Consider the following 12671-nt stretch of genomic DNA (forward strand, 5'->3'; position numbering starts at 1 on the left):
GTCTATTTCTGCATGCAGCACTAATGCTATCGAGTCTATACACAGCCAAGGAGATTTCTACACCACCGGTGGTGAATGGGCTCGTTGGAAAATGAAGTGTGAACACCCAAACACACATTTATCCCCCCCCCCCCTCACAAACAAACAAACACAAACACACAAACAAACAAACACACACACACTGGATCTTGGGACCAGTGTCCTGGGATAAATCTTGGTCTTGGCTCCTGGATATTACCTTAGTCTTTGGTTTACAAACCATAGGCAACACAATTTGAGGAAGACAACGCTCTCTGATTATTGGCTGGTCACGCCAAACCCATTGGAATCCCCACCCAGTTTTAAAAAGGTGGAATCTCTCAACGGCAATGTCTATACCAAGACAAGTCCGTTATGTACTGTATCTCTATGGTTGACACTGTTTCCAAAATAAATTATAATAAAGTGATCATTTAAACATCCAACATAATTCTTTAGATGGATAAGTCATTAAATGAATCAACAAGTTTCAGAGTCATACAATTAACATCAAACATTTTACAGAGAACAATAGTGATAATATTTCTCTAAATTCAATAAAAGGTTTTGAAAATCATGTTGACTATATTGTTAAATTGGTATGCAAATAAAATGTCTAAAATGAGTCTGTAATAGAAGGTTAATCAAAATGATTACTGTGCATGGTTCTCCTTTTACTGCAACCTTTCCACTATGTTTCACGAGTGACAAATTTAGTTGGGTGTAGGGTTGTTACGGTGACCGTATTACCGCCACACCGGCGTTCACAAGTCATGATAGCAGTGAAATTCCACGTGACCGTTTAGTCACGGAAATTATGTTTCTCCAAGCTCTGATGCTGCGGATGATCATTAGTTGCCTACCAAACTTGCTAACTGCCTGGTACTCAGCACTCAATTGTCCCTCTAATCAGTCTGACATCAATTGAAATGTGATCAAAAATCTAATCAAACACTTCATGAGTGCCCATGAGCTCATGTTGCGCAACATTTCTATAGGCTATGCAATTGCGTGAGAAAACAAAGTGATGGCCTCTATTAAAAGGGGGAGGATTCCAACAGCTTTCTATAGGCTAGGCCTACTATATTTATTTCTCAACTTTCTTAATATTAAGCACAGTGCTTATGTACAACAGGAGTACAAACGACCTGGCTGGCATGAAAATGAACCACGGGAAAAGCTTCCTCCATTCGCTTTTTAAGTGCATAGATGACATGTATTTTTTTCAAGACAGGTGCATGATAATGTTCCATTCTAAATCAAAACAATTTTCACATTTTATTTAGTATTGTAACGTCTGCTTCCAACTCACACTCTCAAACACATAGATCCCCTGAACACAGCTCACGCTCCAGATTCCAATCACCTGAATTCTGATCACCTGTTCACACACCTGTATGTCATTATCACACACTATTTAGTTCAGTTCTTTGCACCCAATCACTGTGAGGTATTGTTTGTTTTGAGACACATGTCTAGGTCGGAGCTCTGTTTTTCCCGTAATTGAATCCTCCCGTGTATGATCGTTTTGGCCTGCCTCACTAACGATGCCTTTTGCCTGTTCCCTGCCTGTGCTTTAGCCTATCGGATTTCCTGTTATCGAAATATTGCTGGATCTCCCGGGCGACGTTACTAGCTTTTTCCCTGCCTGTACTGTTGCCTTTTTGGACCCCCTATGTATGACCTTCTGCCTACCCCTGGACCCAGCTACCTGCCTCCTTCTGTGTATGACCTTCTGCCTGCCCCTGGACCCAGCTACCTGCCTCCTTCTGTGTATGACCTTCTGCCTGCCCCTGGACCCAGCTACCTGCCTCCTTCTGTGGTCCTTTACGAATAAACAACTGATGTGCCCTGCACTTGAAACCAGCCCTCTGTCTCCCACCATGTTCATTACAAGTATATGTGAAGACAAGATTCAATCAAGAACTGTCTGATTGGGTGATAATATTAGCCGATCACTTGTGAATGATATATTATCACTTGTGAACGATGCCCAGCTTGTGTGCAATAAGGCTTTTTATAATCATAGTAGCATACCTCATGTAGCCTAGCCCATAGGCCTATACGTTTTCATAAGGTTTGTATCACAACTAAAGTGACCAAATAACTTCTTAAAATGAAGCACATTAATCCGCTTTACAACGGGTGTAGAGCCTAACTGGCATTCATAAACAGCGTGTGAATTTCAAGTTTGGGAATGATAATTTTCACTATAAAAATGCACCTTTATAATATAAACATCACATGCATAACTGCATTTGCAGTCACTTTTGAGAATGGTGTTTTCCAGCTAATCGATTGCATTTTGGAACATTTGCGCCAATAGCCTACTGCCGTGTGCGTATTGCTGCGCTTACAATGTGAAGAAATAGCCCAATAGTTTATCAATATGTTAAGCTAAACGTTCTGATCTGTTGCGTCAGCATCATTGCTTAAAAAAGTGTTTTGATGCTAGTGGTTATATTCATTTGGGATCTATCCATCCCACAACTGTCCCAGACTATGTTTGGAAAATGTCTCTCGTGCAGAATAGGTCAACTTTTGCACTATGGGGGGTGGTAGATTGACATAGCCAGCCTATGTCAATCTACTATCCCCCATAGTACAAAAGCTGATAAGCAGTTGCGACCCCGATGTGTCTGTCTTCACCTGTAGCCTGTGAGAAAGACCTGATCACGTGACAGGCACTGGCTGATAAGAATTCAGCTGTCTGAGAGAGCCATGTGAGTGAGGGGTGCTTCGGAGCACGCAGCAATACTGCCACACAAAGGGGATGCCGCTGGGAAATTCGAGGCATTATCAAGTGCTTATCAAATTGTGAATGAGAGACTGATGAAATGTGTGCAGCCCGCGCAAATAACAAAGCAGAGCTTATGCCTTTCTTGTCCGATAAATCAACTTGTGAAGCCCACAGTCACATGGCATAGTCAGATCATGGCCTAACATAAGGACAAGGAGTATGCTATTCTGTTCTTCTGAAATACATTTTCTTCCTATCATGTTTCTTTAGACCTGTCTAAAACACATAATGGATTAACTGTGATGGTGTAGGATATGGATTTATTAGACTTGTTCAAATGTATATGTTCCAAAGGTCTACATCAGTGGCTTGTAGGCTGTGTGTGGAAGCCAGGAGATGCTAAATGTGTTTATGTTAATTATGGTCAATTACCATGAAACTGGCAGTTATTTGCTTGACAATCACCAGCTGACAAAATGACGGCCACAGCCCTAGATGGGTGGTAAGGAATTCAGGTAATATGTCAAATACGCAATACAAATAAAGTGTGGTATATACAGTGCCTTCGGAAAGTATTCAGACCCCTTTACTTTTTCCATATTCTGTTACGTGACAGCCTTATTTTAAAATTGATAAAATTGTGTTTTTTTAACTCATCAAACCACACAATACCCCATAATGACAAAGCAAAAACGATTTTTATAATAATTTTTGCTGATTTATAAAGAATTTAAAACTGAAATATCACATTTACATAAATATTCAGACCCTTTACTCTGTACTTTGTTGAAGCACAATAGGCAGTGATTACAGCCTTGGGTCTTCTAGGGTATGAAGCTACAAGCTTGGCACACCTGTATTTGGGGAGTTCTCCCATTCTTCTCTGCAGATCCTATCAAGCTCTGTCAGGTTGGATGGGGAGCGCAGGTGCACAGCTATTTTCAGGTCTCTCCAGAGATGTTCGATCGGTTCAAGTCCGGGCTCTGGCTGGGCCACACAAGCTCACAGAACGGGGCCGCCAACAGCTGAAGTGCGTAAAACGTTGTCTGTCCTCGGTTGCAACACTCACTATCGAGTTCCAAACTACCTCTGGAAGCAACGTCAGAACAAGAACGGTTTGTCGGGAGCTTAATGAAATGGGTTTCGATGGCAGAGCAGGCACACACATGCCAAGCGTCGGCTGGAGTGGTGTAAAGCTTGCTGCCATTGGACACTGGAGCAGTTCTCTGGAGGGGTGAATCACGCTTCACCATCACCAAGCTAGGAGAACGCTTCCTGCCCGAATGCACAGTGCCAACTGTAAAGTTTGGTGTAGGAGGAATAATGGTCTGGGGCTGTTTTTCATGGTTCGGGCTAGGCCCCTTAGTTCCAATAAATGAAAATCTTAACGCTACAGCATACAATGACATTCAATACGATTCTGTGCTTCCAACTTTGTGGCAACAGTTTGGGGAAGGCCCTTTCCTGTTTGAACATGACAACGCCCCCGTGCAAAAGTGAGGTCCATACAGAAATAGTTTGTTGAGATCGGTGTGGAAGAACATGACTGGCCTGCACAGAGCCCTGACCTCAACCCCATCGAACACCTTTGGGCTGAATTGGAACGCCGACTGCGAGCCAGGCCTAACCCCCCGACATCAGTGCCCGACCTCACTAATGCTCACGTGGCTGAAAGGAAGCAAGTCCCCGCAGCAATGTTCCGACATCTAGTGGAAAGCCTTCCCAGAAGAGTGGAGGCTGTTATAGCAGCAAAGGTGGGATCAACTCCATATTAATGCCCATGATTTTAGAATGAGATGTTCGACAGGTGTCCATTCACTATATGACCAAAAGTATCGCTCGTCAAACATCTCACACCAAAATCATGGGCATTAATATAGAGTTGGTCCTCTCTTCTGGAAAGGCTTTCCACTAGTGGGCACATAGTCTGTCTTCTCACTCAGATCTGCCTATGGCGGTCTCTTTCAATAGCAAGGCTATGCTCACTGAGTCTGTACATAGTCAATGGTTTTCTTAATTTGGGGTCAGTCAAAGTGAGAAGGTATTCTACTACTGTGAACTCTCTGTTTAGGGCCAGATAGCGTTCCAATTTGCTGTGTTTTTTGGTTGATTCTGTCAAATGTGTCATATAGTTATCTTTTTGCTTTCTAATAATTTGTTTAGGTCTAAATGTGTTTCTGACGTGGGCCTTTGTGGCGTCTGTTTGTGAACAGAGCCCTAGAACCAGATGGCTGAGGTTTTTTTGTGGAATGTGTGTGCATCGCTTTTAGGTGGTTGAAAAATTTAACAGCTATTTTCTGGATTTTGATAACTATAGTATTAAATCTGCTCTGCATGCATTATTTGGTGTTTGCGTTTTACACAAAGTATATTTTTGCAGAATTCTGCATGCAGAGTCTCAATTGGGTGTTTGTCCCATTTGGTGAATTCTTGGTTGGTGAGTGGACCCCAGACCTCACAACCAGGGCAGAGGAAGGCAGAGGTAGGTGTAATTATTATTATTATTATTATTATTATTATTATTATTATTATTATTATTATTATTATCTGCTTTAGGGCAACAGTGTCTAGATAGAATTTTTATTTGTTTTCTTGGCTACTGGACATTTTTTGCAACACCATTATTTTTGTCTTACTGAGATTCACTGTCAGAACAAAAGATCTACAGTGCCTCGTTTTTCCTATTTTGTTCCATTACAACCTATAATTTAAATTGATTTCTATTTGGATTTCATGTAATGGACATACACAAAATAGTAATAATAATAATAAATAATAATAAAAACAGAAAAGTGATGTGGGTAAGATGTATTCACCCCCTTTGCTATGAAGCCCCTAAATAAGATCCGGTGCAACCAACTACATTCATAAGTCACATCATTAGTTAAATAAAGTCAACTTGTGTACAATCTAAGTGTCACATGATCTGTCACATGATCTCAGTATATATATATATATACACACCTGTTCTGAAAGGCCCCAGAGTCTGCAACACCACTAAGCAAGGGGCACCACTACCATGAAGACCAAAGAGCTCTCCAAACAGGTCAGGAACAAAGTTGTGGAGAAGTACAGATCAGGGTTCGGTTATAAAAAAAAATATCAGAAACTTTGAACACCGTTAAATCCATTATTTAAAAAATGGAAAGAATATGGCACCACAACAAACCTGCCAAGAGAGGGCCGCCCACCAAAACTCATGGACCAGGCAAGGAGGTTATTAATCAGAGAGGCAACAAAGAGACCAACGATTACCCCGAAGGACCTGCAAAGCTCCACAGTGGAGATTGGAGTATCTGTCCATAGGACCAACTTAAGCCGTACACTCCACAGAGCTGGGCTTTACAGAAGAGTGGCCAGAAAAAAAGCCATTGCTTAAAGAAAAAAATAGGCAAACACGTTTGGTGTCCTCCAAAAGGCATGTGGGAGACTCCCCAAACATATGGAAGATTTGATTTTGATTTGAAGAAGATACCCTGGTCAGCTGAGACTAAAATGTAGCTTTTTGGCCATCAAGGAAAATGCTATGTCTGGCACAAACCCAACACCTCTCATCACCCCAAGAACATCGCGGCAGCATCATGTTCTGGAGATGTTTTTCATCAGCAGGGACTGGGATACTGATTAGAATTGAAGGAATGATGGAGGGAACTTAATACAGGGGAATTCTTGAAAGAAACCGGTTTCAGTCTTCCAGAAATTTCAGACTGGGACGGAGGTTCACCTTCCAGCAGGACAATGACCCTAAGCATACTGCTACAGCAACACTCGGGTGGTTTAAGGGGAAACATTTAAATGTCTTGGAATGGCCTAGTCAAAGCCCAGACCTCAATTCAATTGAGAATCTGTGATATGACTTAAATATTGCTATACACCAGTGGAACCCATCCAATTTGAACGAGCTGGAGTAGTTTTACCTTGAATGATGGGCAAAAATCCCAGTGGCTAGATGTGCCAACCTTATAGAGACATATCCCAAGAGACTTGCAGCTATAATTGCTGCAAAAGGTGGCTTTACAAAGTATTGACTTTGGGGGGGGTCAATAGTTATAACGTTCAGGTTTTATATTTTATTGTGTTGTTTCTTGTTTGTTTCACAATATTTTTTAAAATTGCATCTTCAAAGTGGTAGGCATGTTGTGTAAATCAATTATATATACCCCCAAAAAACTATTTTAATTCCAGGTTGTAAGGCAACAAAATAGGAAAAATGCCAAGGGGGGTGAATACTTTCACAAGCCACTGTAGGTGCTGCTGTAGGCCCTCTTTGGTTAGGGAGAGAAGCACTAGATCATCAGCAAACAGCAGACATTTGATTTCTGAGTCCAGTAGAGTGAGGTCGGGTGCTGCAGACTGTTCTTGTGCCCTTGCCAATTCATTGATATATATGTTGAAGAGGGTGGGGCTCAAGCTGCATCCCTGTCTCACCCCACGGCCTTGAGGAAAGAAATCTGTGTGTTTATTATTTGTGTACATTGATTTTATAATGTCATATGCTTTACCCCAACACTGCTTCCTATCAATTTGTATAGCAAACCCTAATGCCAAATTGAGTCAAAAGCTTTTTTGAAATCAACAAATCATAACAAGACTTCACTTTTGTTTTGTTTTATTTGTTTGTCAATCAGGGTGTGCAGGGTATATACATGGTATGTGGTACATTATTTTTTGTAAGAAGCCAATTTGACATTTGCTCAAGACATTGTTTTCACTGATTACATTTTGAAGTCTGCTGTTGATGATACTGCAGGGGATTTTTTGGAGATTGCTGCTGACACTTATTCCACAGTAATGATTAGGGTCAAATTTGTTTCCACTTTTGTGGATTGGGGTGATCAGGCCTTGGTTCCAAATATTAGGGAAGATGCCAGAGCTGAGGATAATGTTGAAGAGTTTAAGAATAGCCCATTTTAATTTGTGGTCTGTATATTTTATCATTTCGTTTAGTACACCATCAACACCACAGGCTTTTTTGGGTTGGAGGGTTTATATTTTGTCCTGTACATTTTAGAATAAGGCTGTAATGTAACAAAATGTGGAAAAAGTCAAGGGGTCTGAATACTTTCCGAATGCACTATATATATTTTTACTCTTGGTTCCTCTTCGTGTTGTTTTTGTTTAGTGTGTTCCAATTTTCAGAGAAGTGATTTGATTCTATGGATTCTCCAATCACAATGAGTTTTTTTCTGTCATGCTGTTCCTACTTTTTTCTTTGTATATAAGCTAAGGTTTTCTGGTTCTCTGTGTTTCTGGTTGGAAAGGTTTCTCAATTCCTTTTGTAGGTTTTTACATTCTTCATCAAACCATTTCTCATTGTTGTTAGTTGTCTTAGGTTTTCTGCTGGAAATAAAAATGTGATATGTTAGCTGATTTGATATGTTAGCCTCCTACTGCTAAGTTTACACCTTCACTATCACAGGAAAATAATTTTGTCCAGGAAGTTGTCTAAGAGGGATTGGATTTGTTGCTGGCCAATTGTTTTTTGGTAGGTTTCTACACTACCCTCCATAGCATTTCTTAAGTTTGTTTGGCTTCGATACTTCATGTTTGATTTTTACTCTGTTCAAGTAGATTGTGATTTTGCTGTGATCTGATAGTGGCGTAAGTGTGTTGGTGATAAAGTAGTCTTCCGTACTAGTGTCAAGAGATGAGCTATAGAGTTACCTATAGAGTTACCTCGAAACCTACCATTGACTATGTACATACCCAGCATGCGACAGACCTGCAGGAGTTGTGATACATTTTTGTTGGTTATGTTGTCGCAGTTGTGCCTAGGGGGGTATATGGGGGAGTGAATGCTGTCACCTCCAGTTGGATGTTTGTCCCCCTGTGTGCTGAGGGTGTCAGGTTCTTGTCCAGTTCTGGCATTTAGGTCAGCACAGATTAGTACATGTCCCTAGGTCTGGAAATGATTGATCTCCCCTCCTAGAATGGAGAAGCTGTCTGCATTAAAGTATGGGGATTCTAGTGGGGGGGGTATAGGTAGCACACAGGAGGAAATGTTTCTCTGTTGAGATATTTTCCATTTGAATTTCTAGCCAAATGTAAAATATTTTGAATAATTTAATTGTCACACCATGATCTGGTTCACCTGTCCTTGTGATGGTCTCCACCCCTCAAGGGGTCGCTTATTATCCCCGGTGTTTGTCCCTGTGTTTCCTGTCTCTCTGGGCCAGTTCGTCTCATTTGCCAAGTCAACCAGCGTTTTCCTTGCTCCTATTTTTTCCAGGCTCTGTTTGATTCTAGTCCTCCTGGTTTCGACCCGTGCCTTTCCTGACTCCGAACCCGCCAGCCTGACCACTCTGCCTGTTCTGACTACCAGCCTGCCTATCCCCCCTGTACTGTTTTGGACTCAGATCTGGTTTCTGACCCCTTCCTGGCCTGACCTCGAGACTGCCCTATCGTCTGGTACGGTTTGGTCTCTGACCTGGTTTATGAACTCTCGCCTGTCCCCGACCTGCCTTTGCCTGCTCCCTTTGTTATAATAAATATCGGAGCTCAACCATTTGCCTCCTGTGTCTGCATTTGGGTCTCACCTTGTGAGTTAGGGCTGCTTTACACCAAATAGGTATACTCCCTGAGCCCCTTCCCTGTTTCAAACCTGGTAGTTTGGTGGATGTTCAGCTCTCTGTAACGTAGAGGGTAACCAGTGGGTCCATCTCCTCTGTACCATGTTTCTTGTAGGATGACACGGTCTGTATTTCTAATTTACTTGGTGAAGTCCAGGTTCCTTCTCTTTAGATTAAAGACAGATGCCCTCAGGCCTTGGATATCCCAGGATGAGATGGTGAAGGCTTTGGGTGCCATAAAGTGTCCAATGTTGTCAGACCAGTAAGTGTGAGCAGAGCCTGCGGAGCATATGATACATGCCATTGGCTTGGGCTAGTGTAAGAGTGGGGGTTGGGCCTGTTTGCCTGCTCACGGCCTCCCTCCCTCTCCCTCTCTCCAGTCTGACCCTCTCCAGTCAATTCAATTAGCTTTATAGGCATGACGTAACAATGTACATATTGCCAAAGCTTACTTTTTACAATATTAACATAATTAATAATAATGATCAATATTATGTCGCATCTTTGGCTGTGCCGGATTAAGTGATATGACATGCTATTCTCCGTAATTACTATTATCTGATTGAGCTAATCATGTAAATGTAATTAACTAGAGAGTCAGGCACCACAAAATAATATTTATAGAGCTGTTATCTTCCGAATAAACTCTTAAAGACCTAGTAATATTTTACATCAATAGCAGTCAATATTAATCGTCACCTTAATTCAGTCTCATCTGAAAGTTGTACATTCTTAGTTATCTGCAAGAACCCTCGCTAACAATTTGAATTAGCAATACAAAATTGGGTTTAATTATTTATTAACCTGTAGTGACACCCCATCCCGTGAATGGGACCGTTATCATCTGACACTAATTAGCATAACGCAACGGACATAAATCTTCCTAGAAAATATTCCTATTCATGAAAATCACGAGTGAAATATATTGGAACACAGCTTAGCCTTTTGTTAATCACACTGTCATCTCAGATTTTCTAAATATGCTTTACAGCCAACGCTAGACAAGCATTTGTGTAAGTTCACCACAACGCTGAAAAATATTCCAAATTAGCTCCATAATATCGACAGAAACATGGCAAACGTTGTTTAGAATCCATCCTCAAGGTGTTTTTCTGATATCTATTCGATAATATATCCGTTGGGACAATTAGTTTTTCACTAGGACCAATTTGAGTAATGGCTACCTCTGTATTTTACGCGAGAATCTCTCTCGGAGCCACCATGAGACCACTTACGCAATGTGGCCGCCTACGGCTATTCTTCAACAGAAATGCATAAAACTACGTCACAATGCTGTAGGCACCTTGGGGAATAGTAGAAAGCGTAAGCTCGTTGATGCTACATTCACAGCTGAATAGGGAGTCATTGGAGTCATTTCAAAACCTGGGGCACTTCCGGATTGGATTTTTCTCAGGCTTTCGCCTGCAACATCAGTTCTGTTATACTCACAGACAATATCTTACAGTTTTGGAAACGTTAAGAGTGTTTTCTATCCAAAGCTGTCAATGATATGCATATTCTAGCATCTTTTCCTGACAAAATATCCCGTTTAAAACGGGAACGTTTTTTTTCCAAAAAAGAAAATACTACCCCCTAACACCAAGAGGTTAACTAAATACCTAACTAAATCACACAGATTTACACATACACATAATTAAATCATAACTTGATTACAAATTACGTCATAAAGGAAAACGTCCCTAGCGGGCGGAACAGATATGACAGCTTGTTACACAAATGAAAAGGGGCTGGGTTGAGTGAAGGAGCGGGAAGACTGAGGAACAAAGGAGAAGCTGTGCTATCATAAATACAGTATCTTATGCATTCTAAATTATCGCCCATTTGGAAAAGGAAAATGCAATAAATATTTACTCTGAGCTTCGGTAGGTTGGTGGTAGATGGAAGGCCGTGTTGCCATCCCGAGTCCTTTGAAGAATGTCTCTGGCTGTCAATTGGATACGTTGTAGTAATGTCATTGTGTGATAGACGGGATACTCTGTCTGTTCCTTCCTAACCCTCGTTTGCAGCGGCTGTTGCTAACTCATCGGCTAGGAGGTATCATTTTTGTAGCGAATAAGAGTTCAAAGTTCATACCATTCGCAACCAAAGCTCACGCTGATGTTGGCTCCGTTCTGTAGTTATTATCTGAACCATTCTGACATAGGACCATCGTCCTACATCCCGGGAACAGGAAGTTATGTTGTCGTCAAGGCTTTATATAGGAAGGGAGAAAAGGGGTGTGTTTCATAGTTTACAACCTCGGTCTCTTCACGTGGGCGGGCCACTGAGTGAGCAGCCCTATCTTACGAAAACCCACATCTCACATTTTAAAAGCTAAAATCCCATTTCATCCCATCACAAATAATTTCATATTCAAACATTTAAATTGAACAACAATTCCATGTGAATCCGATAACTCTGATGTGTAGACTTTCTACTGTAGAGTTTATGTCATGAGAATGAGAACGATGAGAATGTCTCAGATGACAACCGAACTGACATCATATTCATGAAGTACCACCGCATATGTTCAATTGGTCGGATTACCAGAATATAGTTCATTTCCCCCCACCTACTGATGTTCCCAGAATCTCTATGTTAACCAAGGGTTTTGCAAATGTAACATCAGTAGGGTAGAGAAAGGAAAAAGGGGGGAAGAGGTATTTATGACTGTCATAAATTACCCCCCAGGCCAACGTCATGACAATTATCAATGGGACAACATTAACAACAATAACCAAGTGTAAAAATAACCATACATTGAACAATAAAAATAAGCATAAAGGACACATGCAAGTTATCTTATGGCAGGCAGCAATGTAGTGCGCTGCCAACCCACAGCTCTCTGTGTTCTGACAGGGTAGCCTATCCTCATCGGAGACGTCTTTGAAACTGAGACGTCTTTCCAAATTTAGGGAAATGAAACTCTCTGATTGTTTTATATTTTGGGTTTTGCTGTGGTGCAGTGGTTGCACAGCCCTTCCTCGACATGGATGTTTCCCTGTGTCCACCCTTCCCAATGGCAAGGCTGTGCTCACTGATCCTGTACTAAGGTTTTGATCCAGTCTCTCTCTCTCTCTCTCTAGGCTCTCAGTCTCTCTATCAAGTCTCTCTCTCTCCAGTCTCTCTCTCCCGTCCCTTAGTCTCTCTCTCCAGTCCCTTAGTCTCTCTCTCCGGTCCCTCAGTCTCTCTCTCCGGTCTCTCTCTCTCTCTCTCTCTCTAGGCTCTCAGTCTCTCTCAAGTCTCTCTCTCTCCAGTCTCTCTCTCCGGTCCCTTAGTCTCTCTCTCCGGTCCCTCAGTCTCTCTCTCCAGTCTCTCTCAATCTCTAGTCTCTCCATTCTCAC

At 41.6% G+C, this 12671-nt stretch overlaps 1 protein-coding gene across 1 annotated transcript in view; it reads right to left on the reverse strand.

The window, feature by feature from the left end:
* Nucleotides 1–12671, reverse strand: part of adarb1b (adenosine deaminase RNA specific B1b) — a 171570-nt gene that overhangs the window by 83249 nt on the left and 75650 nt on the right. The window lies entirely within an intron of this gene.

Source organism: Oncorhynchus tshawytscha, linkage group LG26 (genome assembly GCF_018296145.1).
Source record: "Oncorhynchus tshawytscha isolate Ot180627B linkage group LG26, Otsh_v2.0, whole genome shotgun sequence".
Taxonomy (NCBI): domain Eukaryota; kingdom Metazoa; phylum Chordata; class Actinopteri; order Salmoniformes; family Salmonidae; genus Oncorhynchus; species Oncorhynchus tshawytscha.